Here is a 9,932-nt window from a genome sequence, read left to right as displayed (position 1 = left end):
AGAGGGCTTCTCCTCACCCTTATGGTTGATCATCATGTCCTCTAAACTGAACAGTGGGTGGAATGACACTGGCTTAGTGAGATAAACCTACTGAGATGGACAAGCTAAAAGAACAAAATGATGTATGTGCCGCTAACCAGCACGACCGGCACGCGTTCGGTCTGGAGAGGGAGACCCTTGTCTTCGTGCTGGAGAGTCACAGCAAGAGACATCAGCCTGCTCAGTGGGGAAGATGCCAAGTTCTTTCTAAGTAATTCAAAGTGTCCATAAAGGTCATTGGGGCAGGAGTTAGAGTGTCCTCAGAGGTGAATGGATGTGCTGGAGTACTTGGAAAGGCAAAAGGCAACACTGCTGAGCACCTGTGTCCACAACACATGTGGGCACATGTTGGTAGTAGTAACTATGGGTATTGTCACCTCAAACCATGGGACATCCCTCCTCCACCTGCCTCCAGCCTCCCCACAGCTCATCACTGACTGACACCAACAGTGTTTTTACCCAAAAAGTGGTTAAGAGGCTCCATTCCACCACAAGGCAGAGAATCCCCAGCTGGACAGTGCAGCTGTGATTTTTGGGAGTGTTGATCCTACTTTATTGTTGGTTCTCACTTCTCATACACATTATAAACACCATTTTAAGCAACAATTAAATATGGTAACTAACAACAGGCCACAGAGCCAGCAGCACAAAGCACTCTGATCCACATCCCTCTGGATGGCAGCATCTGTACAGACTGGACAGAGGAGAAAACAGGTTCTTCTCCATGTGTCCTGGCCCTGGCAGCAGCAGTTTGGATGATTTCTGAAATCCCACTGCCTAGCATCAAACTGGCAAGAGAAGAAATATCCCCATCACCCTCTCTTCCTAAGGGATGGAATGTATATTCATCTGCAATCAGGAGAGAGATGAAAGAAGAGTTCTTGGAGCTTTACGGAAAGTAGATTGAAAATCATCCAACTATTTAAAAATTACTTTTAGGAAAATTCCCAGTGATGAGCCTGTGCATGGGCAGAGAGCTCTTGCTGCCCAGGGAGGTGTGTGTGCTGCCCAGCACAGCACAGGGACCCCCTGGTGCTCAGCCCCCCTCACACGTGGGCAGTGTGATGCTCCTCAGCTCCATGGGCAGCTTCACCAGCACCAAAACAAATGCCAAAAGCATGGGGTAACCAAGCTAAGTGACCATTCAGTGCTTGTGACGTGATCCAGGGCAGCCCAGCCCACAGACATAGAGGGGTAAGAGCCTTCACACAGGGGAACAACAAGGTGGTACCTGCAGCAAGAGCTGGTTCATGTGTCAACAATCTGCATCCACACACGACTCACAGAGGTTCTTCCCAAAGATCAGGCAACAGTATTACACTCCATAGCAAAACCATCTCCCCCTGACCAAGTGGAGCACTCCAGAGGGCAAACTCATCAGTGCAGAGCAGACGGTGGTCCCGGCAGGCGTGAGCAAGGTCAGCCCACGCTGAGAGACCATACCCTGTCCACACAGCAGAAAGGAGCAGCCAGGCTGCTCACATCTCCTGCTTCCAGGGCACAGCACCCACAAGGTGCTCCTCTGCCCCTGGTGAGGAATCTCCCACCCTCCACTCTTCTTGCTCAGCTGAGTTAGATGGGAAAGGATTCCCAACACCAAGTAAGCCTTAGGCAGACAGCCAGGCTTCCAAGCCCCTTGCCGGAGGGGAGACCGTGCTTCTGCTTTTCTAAGTTCTCTGTGATCTTTCATTTGCAAAGCTTCTAGAGGCCTTTTACTCCCACTGCACATTAGCAATTCATTGAGTGGTTCCTACAGGTCTGAAAGGGAACAGACAAACTTTTAACATATGGAGACATGGAGTGGAAGAATTTCAGAAGCTTCCCCAAGAGACCATCACTAAGCCCAGAGCAACAGGGTCAACAGCCTGCTGCACCCTCCCAAAAACAGCACAGCCAGAGGGAGCCAAGATGGTCACAGAGAAAAAAGGCTGGCATCTCCCAAGGAAGAAGAGCTGTGCATCTTCCAAAGCTCCCCAGACATCTCCTGTGACCTCAGGTAAGTCACTTCTCTTTCCCAGTTTCCCTCTCTGTAAAGTGGTGATAAAACTTCACAGGAGACTCAATTCATTAATTCTGAAAGCATTCAAATACAACAGCAAAGACTCTCTGTAAATAAGCAAAACCACAAACAAACTAGTACTTGTAGGGGAGGAGAAATCACGGGTGGGGCTGAGAACATCCAGAATTTGCAGCCTCCCTCCTGCAGTTTCCTGGAAAAAGGCTGTTCTGATACATGCACTGTTCTTGTAATATGAATTTTGCTCACTGGTCTAATATTATTATTTCTAAATTTACTGATACTGGATACAAAACCATCTGTATTCCTGAAAACCTGCAAGTTTACAAGCTCTCACACATACAAACAGAAGCCATTTCAAACACCGTGCTGTATTTAAAAGGCTGCTTTGAAAATCCGGCTCTTAGAATCACCTTTGGTTGCTAAATAAACTCCTCTGGAGTAACCACAGCCCACACAAAAATAGTTACAAAACAGTTTCATGGCTTCGAGTGGAAATGGGTGTTGGTAAGGAGCACACTCAATTTTTCCTCATTTAAGTTGAAATGTAAAAAAAATACAATATAAGCTCTGTAAGCAGATTCTTCATGGTAAACAAATATGCTAGAAAATGCTAAGTGATCGTTTTTAGAACATTTATTTTTGGCAGGATAAACACTTTCAGACCCTAAGCAACTTCTCTGTGTGTACAGAATCTCCAACTGTGAAAAGAAAACAAATAGCAGAGTTTCATTTGTTATAATCAAGATTTTTTTTCATGACTGTTTAGAAAAAAGCTGGATCACATTTGGAGTGGCTTGGAAATTCATTGTTTAGGCATTAGTCTCCACTGGTAAACATCCTACAATATGTGTATAATACAGCAACTATTTTTGTACTTCAAAGTCTTCCCTCATAATTTGGGAAGGTGCAGGATAAAAACAACCTCTTCTTTTCCCTTCCAGAGAAAGATGGTTTCACTGCTCAGCTTTACCCAGCTGAGATCCCTCACTGTCCTACACCAGACTCCATCTCCTCACGTAAAAATCAGCCCCAAACACCAGACAGCAAATTGCACTTGAGAAATCCAACTCTCTGCAGAAACAGGAGTATAACGGGGGGGACTGTACAGCCCAGGAGCTTTGTTGTCCCCCCACTCCTCTGGGTACAGGGGTTTTTTTAAATACAGGAACTCACTGTTGACTCTTCAGGATTGAATATCCTGCAGATGAGGAAATGTGGAACAACAAGGACAGACACTCAGCTGGTACAAAAAATCACCTCTGCATGGCCAGCCCCGGCTCAGCCCCAGCCACCATCGCTCCCTGCTCAGAGGAGGCGACTTCTGTCACCTCAGAGGGACAGAAAGTTCAGGAGCAGGAGTTGAAAAATCGATCTTCTCATTTTGAGCAGCCTGGTGGAAGCAGCCTGGCTGCTCAACACTTCCAAAGGCACCCGGCTGAGCTGTCCCACACTGAGTGTCCAAGGAATGAACAGCCAATATTAGTCAACGCTCTGGGAAACGCCGGCTTGCCAAGGTCACGTAAGTCTGTGGCAGGAGAAGTAACAGGATCATCTGGCTCTTCTCCTGTTTCTCAGCCACAAAACTTTCTTCCTCCCCTAACAATTACATATGTGGGTTTCCTTAACAGTTTCTTTTTACATTCCTGTTTAAACACCACAGGGAAAAGGAAGGGGAGACTTGATGTGGAAAATTAGTTTTGGAAATGTTGAGCAGTGTGGATTTGCCAACTTCTGTTCCTCCAGTCAGTTGGTCGCAGACGCTCTGAGCTCTCACCGAAATGCTATTTTTAGGCTGTACGTCAGATTTCACTGCTGAGACCGACGGGATTTTTAGAAAAATCTCAGGCTTTTTCCCTGAGAATTAAACAAGAAAAACAACATGGAAATTCTGCTTCCCCCTTTGTGCTGCCAAGGCTCCCCTGCTGCTACTTCAGGGCAAAGCTCCAAAGGGACCCGGCCACACAGGAGCAGCTTTTCCAGCAAGCACCAGGAGATTCCCAGCACGAGGGAGATGTGCAGGAGATTCCCAGCACGAGGGAGATGTGCAGGAGATTCCCAGTACGAGGGAGATGTGCAGGAGCTTCCCATCATGAGGGAGATGTGCAGGTCTTTTACGTCTAATGAGACACGTGGAGTCTGAAACGTTCTGAGATGCTCTGCAGCAAAACCAGGCCCAGACACAGAGCGGGGCTTCTGAAAACGCAGCTTTCTAACAAAGCCCTTCAGCTGGAGTGGAGCTGCTGGGCAGCTCCTCGAGGCAGAGGCAGCTCCCACTGCTGCCCCCAGCCCAGCTCGGGCACCTCAGCTCCCTGGCTCTCCACCACCACTTCTTCCCACCGCTCAGTGGTATCCCAGAGCTGCAGCCTTGGCATGAGAAGCCAGGAATGCAGGGGTGGCACCTTTAGCTACAGAGGAAGACCAGCAGAGCCTGGAGGCAGCAAGAGCCGTCTCCGTTGCATTATTTGCTGAGCACTTGTCATGCTGTTGGACATGCACATTAAGAAATTATAGTTTCTACACGGTTATTTCCTGGACCTGACAGGTGTCTAAAGGCAGTTTCCAGCTCTGCTTGACATCCAAATGTAAGGAACTTAAAGTAGGTTCATATTTTGGGGTTTTCCTTAAAGAGGGACTGTACCTAAGATCTTTGCTATGGCCACACACACTGACAGCCCGTGCTGACAGTGGGGCTGCAGGGAGGATGTCCCATCCACACACAAACCAAGGGAATACTGCTGCAGAAGACTTGCTATTGCAGTGCTGCAGAGCATTTTTATTCAATACCCACATGGATATTTGAGACTGCCTGATGATGAGGCAGATTGTTTTGAATATTCCAGCGTCATTTGCTCCTGAGAGGCTTTGGACAAGTAATTCAGCCAGATTTCACTCTGCAGATCAGTGTGTCTCGATATTTGACCACACAATCCTACGGAGAAAACGTGGTGTCACTGTGCTTGCTGAGGGTGGTGAGTTCACACAGGTGGAACCGAGTGCAGGATTTACCTCCCAAGGGTTTTTTGCTGCTTCCTGAACCTGACAAGATTAATTTAGTGATTTGGAAATCTGTTGCCAAGCCCAAGTCCCCAGAAGACTGCATAGCAATAGGAAGATTAAAAGCAGATGGTTCAGCAACCAAGGTTTTCTAGTTAAACTTTTAACAGACTTAAAATTCTTGGGCTTCATATCATCATCTTCATTCTTTCCTTCAGTTCAGTGTGTGTTAGTATCTTTGGAGCATTTCCTTAGGACAACAAGCCAAACACATCATGCTAATAAAATGACCTCAAAAAATACACCTTTATGATAGGCTTAATAAGAGGTTAAGGAAATGTTGACTCTCACTCAACCAGAGCTTTGTGCAATCAGACCATCTCCACGTGGTGGTTAATTCCCACAAAAGGATGCTGGAATGTAAAACTTGAAGAGAGAACATTTCCAGGAGGGGCCTTTGCAGCAGAGCCTGTTAAACACAATTTAAACACTGCTGCAGTTGACAAAGAGCCTCCTCCATGAAGGTGAGGCATTTGCAAAGGGTTAAGGGTGGCTCCTGGGAGCAGATGGCCCCAATGCTCCTGAGTTCCTGTTCCCATTGGAACCACTGGACCCCTCTGCCTCCAGTGCTAATCCTGAGCACTCATGAGTAAGACAGAAAAACAGGCACATCCAAGAAGAATGTGCCTGCCTGAATCGTAGTGACTTACTCCAAACTCTCAATTAACACCAGAAATGAAGGGAGGACAAGTGTCTCCCATTTGCCTACTAGAAATCTTCCCTCTCTGCAGAAGTGGCAGCTAAAACAATCCCCTGGATTTTCCACATGAGGTCCAACAAACACCAAATACAAATCAGATACACAGAAACTCTCCACTGGGCATTTTTTCCTCTGCAGTATCTGAGAAAACATCTCTATAACACAAGGCTGGGATCAGAACTGACTTTATAACCCCTTCATGCAGACTCTGAATGCTGATGCTGAGCTACCAAGGACATGATGGCCCTTTCTTCACATCACCTGCACTGAACAGCCTCAGGGTTTGCTTTCCAGAGGTCGTTTTGGTTAACCCTCACAAAGGCACTCAGGGTGGGGACACCAAGCAGCAACTGTTTCTCTCCTCTGTGTGTGACAAAAAAGAGCCTTGGATTAACAGCCTTGCCCTGTGACACCAGGGCAGCCTTTCACAGTCCCAGCCTTGGGGTCCCCAAGGCCTTGCAGAGATGGGTTCACATTGCCCAGGTTGGACCCATGTCAGCACACTGCCCGCTTCAGAACGAAGCAGAAGTATCTGCAGCCCCTGACACTGTAGCCTTCATCCAGGGAGCACAGCTGGCCTGATTCTCCCCACCCCTGAAAACAGACTTGCAGGAGTGTTTCAGATTCCCCCACATTTCTGGGTGCCCCCCCGTCATGCTGCTCCACACACTGCAGCCAGTCCCACTTTACCCTCTCAAAATATCCCTTTGAAGGCAGAGTTAGTTGCAAGGACAAAAAAAAAAAAAAGCTGCACCTGCAAAAGCTGAGGAGGTCTGCTTTGAAAAACCAAACCCCAAAAATACATTCGGACACATGAATAGAGCGGCCAAACCTCAAGTTAAATCTTCCATATGAAGTGTAAGGAATCAAATAACCATCCAGAAAATATGTCTGCAGAATAACTTGGCTCGTAACATTTTCATTTGGGTTAAATTAAAATAATTGTAAATCTTCAGTGCACAGCACGAGAGCCCCACTCTGTGTAACACTGTACATGTCCCACGAAGCTTTAAACTCAGCTCAGTCCTGCAGAAATCCTCTGCAAACCAGACTGAGTCACCTTTCCTTGGGCAACCAGTCACACACAACAGCAAGAAAGCAGAACAGGCTCTGTGAGTGAACTTTCTCTGTTGTGTTTAACCAGAGCTAAAAGAGGCAGGGGAACAGGAGGGGCAGAACAAACATTCCTTGGAACGAAGTGGAAAAGTATCATTGCACACTGATCTCTGGGAGCTGCGTTAAGCCTCAGCTGTGCATCAATCAGAAACCAGTGCCAAGCTGACTATCTCACACACAAACATGGTTTATCTAATGATCCATTAGTAATGATTTCCAAGTTGTGACTTCCTGGGCATCCTGGAGGTTTAAGGGAAGAAGGTATTTGGCCTCCGAGGCTCCTCACGCACAGAACTGAGCCCTGTTGGCTGCAACTCGGTTCTGTGGGCAGCAAGAAACTTTGGACATCATTTACTAGGCTTTTTGCTAGACAGAGAGGATCAAGAAAAGCAAAGGAGGTGAAAAAAAATCACCTCCATTCACAACCCTGTTAAATCACTGCTCAGCACTACAGGTGAGATTTTCATAACATCAGAAAGTTCAGTCCCAGCGGAGTGGGAATTTGCAGCACAACATATGTGCAGCAGCCTCTGAGAACCATGCTAATTCCTGATGCTCCTCCCCTCATTTTGGATCATTTTGCCTCCACCATCCTGTCTTGACAATCCTGAGGGAATTCACAGAACTGGTGTGAGCACAGCACGGGAAGAAGGGTTTTTACAGTCCTTTTGAAACACAGGGATATTCCCTGCTTCACTCCTGAGCATCAGCCTGAGCTCTCCTGAAACCCCTCAACTCCTCCTTTCCACAGCACTCCATTTTTTTGGAACTCAGCCACAGCCAGGCCAGGCCAGCAGAGTCACCACTCACACCTGGGTCTTCCTGAAGCTCTCACTGACTTTGCAAGGCTTGGAATTAATCCCTACATGTCTCTAGTCCAGCTGTAAACAGAATATTAAAATTCCCACCCCACAGTTGTACTGGCACCAAGTGCCAACCCTAAAGAGGTTTTAAGAATCTTTGCTAAAGGTGGCACAGAAGGGCAAAAGTTAATGATTAATTGGCACCGTTCTGCTCATTAGTTCTTGTAGAGGAAGAGTTCAGAGTCAGTTAAACCCCAACACACAAATTTATTTCCAGAGCTCTTTCTGAAATTGCTCCTTCATATTAGTGCCAATAAATCTTACATTCCAGCTATGCTTCTCTAATACATACAGGCATAAATTCTTATTTCTAGTTGGCCAGATTAATGACAAGGAAAAAGGGAAGAATAAAACAAAAGCTGCAGCTAGCATTTATCTCTCTGTGTCCTGCAGCCTTCCTTCTCATTGCTCCTGCAACTCTCACAGTTAGAGCCTCCACATGCAGTTTTACTGGAACACCTATTCCCCAGCACCCAACTGCAGAGTTCAGCTGGGACCACAGCTGCAAATAAAACCCATTGTACTCCTCCTGAACAAGCACAGCAATGACAGTCCAGATAATACCTTGTATTGCTGAAACAAGAGCCATCCAAAGATTCCAAAGAGCTTTACAGACATTCATAATTTAAGACAATCCACATCCTCCTAAAGGTGACACTGGATGCTCACTTTGCAGATGAAGAATAGAGGCATTAAAAGATTAAAGGATCGAGGGGCACAGAAGAGTAAGGCAGTGCTGGACAAGGTTCTGCTCACATCCATCACAGCAACCAGACCTTGTGATGGTTTCTGCAGGCACTGTAACCATTGCCATATGCTTCTCAAGTTTGCTTTATCTATTTCTCTGATTTCTTTCCTAAATTACACTCGTGGGTACTGTTACCCCAACCCTATCAATCTCATCATCTTCTCTGCTCTGAACCCTCTTGTTTCACACCAGTTCCACAGTTGGTACCACCCTGTCCAGCAGTGAGTGGTGACAATGGAAACCAAGAGCATCTGCTCTTTCCACATCGTTCAGGCAGATCTGATCTGGTGAAACAGCTACAACGGGTCAGTTATTTTCTATATCTTATATACTAGATATTACTAATATCTTAGAAAGTGTACCCTACTTCTACTGCCTTTCCTGCCCAGGCTGTAAATCTTCTGACAGCGTACAGGCCATGGTTTACTGAGGTGAGTGTCCTTTCCAGGAGGATTTGGGGTACCAGTTTCATTCGGCAGGGCCTGTTCTAGCCCAGGGCTTTCATTCAGCACAGGTTCTGTTTCCTGAGTAACACTCCAAGTTTCAGCCCCCAGTTTAAAAGTTTAAATTGATGCACACAGGAAAGTTGGATGAGGCACTGTCTCTCCTGACAGATCCCTCCCTGCAGACTGTGAGACTGGGGAGTTTAAAAGCAAAGATTTTGCTCTTCACTGCCATAAAACTTATTTTCTCACTCTGTAATTAATCCCAGTGAAATGAAAGAAAGCAGCCTAACGGATTCACCTGTTGTGGTGCAAAGTGCAAAAAGGCTGACTGAACACACCCCTTCAGAGGTGCAGTTTGGCTGTTCTAATGTACCCCTTTAATGAGCATCTTGTACTCGAACATCACAGAGCACAGGACAGGCCAGAGAGACAACAACAAAAGGCTTCTACAACACCACAGAGAGGTGAAGCAGGGCCCTGGTATGATGAATTATAAATGAGAAAAGCAAATATAAAGGCAGTCTGCCTCATGAAAAGCCAAACCCAAATCTAAGGCTTACTCCAGCCAAAGGAAAAGCTGAAAGCAGAGAATCCAGTTTGCTTCTGAGCTGACCTGAAACAAAAGGCTAAACTCACAATCCAAGGAAGAACACTGGAAGAGAAACCAAACCTAGAAAACACCTCAGGAACACGATGGCATCCTTGTCAGTGCAATGGTTTTCCTCACTCTGTCACAGTGTCCCCAGGTGTAGCTGGGCCAGGAGGGGACACGGTCCCTGCTGCAGGGCTGTCACCTGATGTGTGCATGGTTCCACCTCTGGGGAGAACTGCTGGGGACGGTGAAAACCTCCTTGGTGGTCCCTTCTCTTCTGTGATGCACAGGCTGTCACTCCGGTAACTTTTAAAACTGGATGCTTAGAAAGGTGACCAGAGGACTATCAAAGGT

The sequence above is a fragment of the Lepidothrix coronata genome, unplaced genomic scaffold (genome assembly GCF_001604755.1).
Source record: "Lepidothrix coronata isolate B3197 unplaced genomic scaffold, Lepidothrix_coronata-1.0 Scaffold34, whole genome shotgun sequence".
Lineage (NCBI taxonomy): Eukaryota > Metazoa > Chordata > Aves > Passeriformes > Pipridae > Lepidothrix > Lepidothrix coronata.
Note: the sequence above shows the minus strand (reverse complement) of the source record.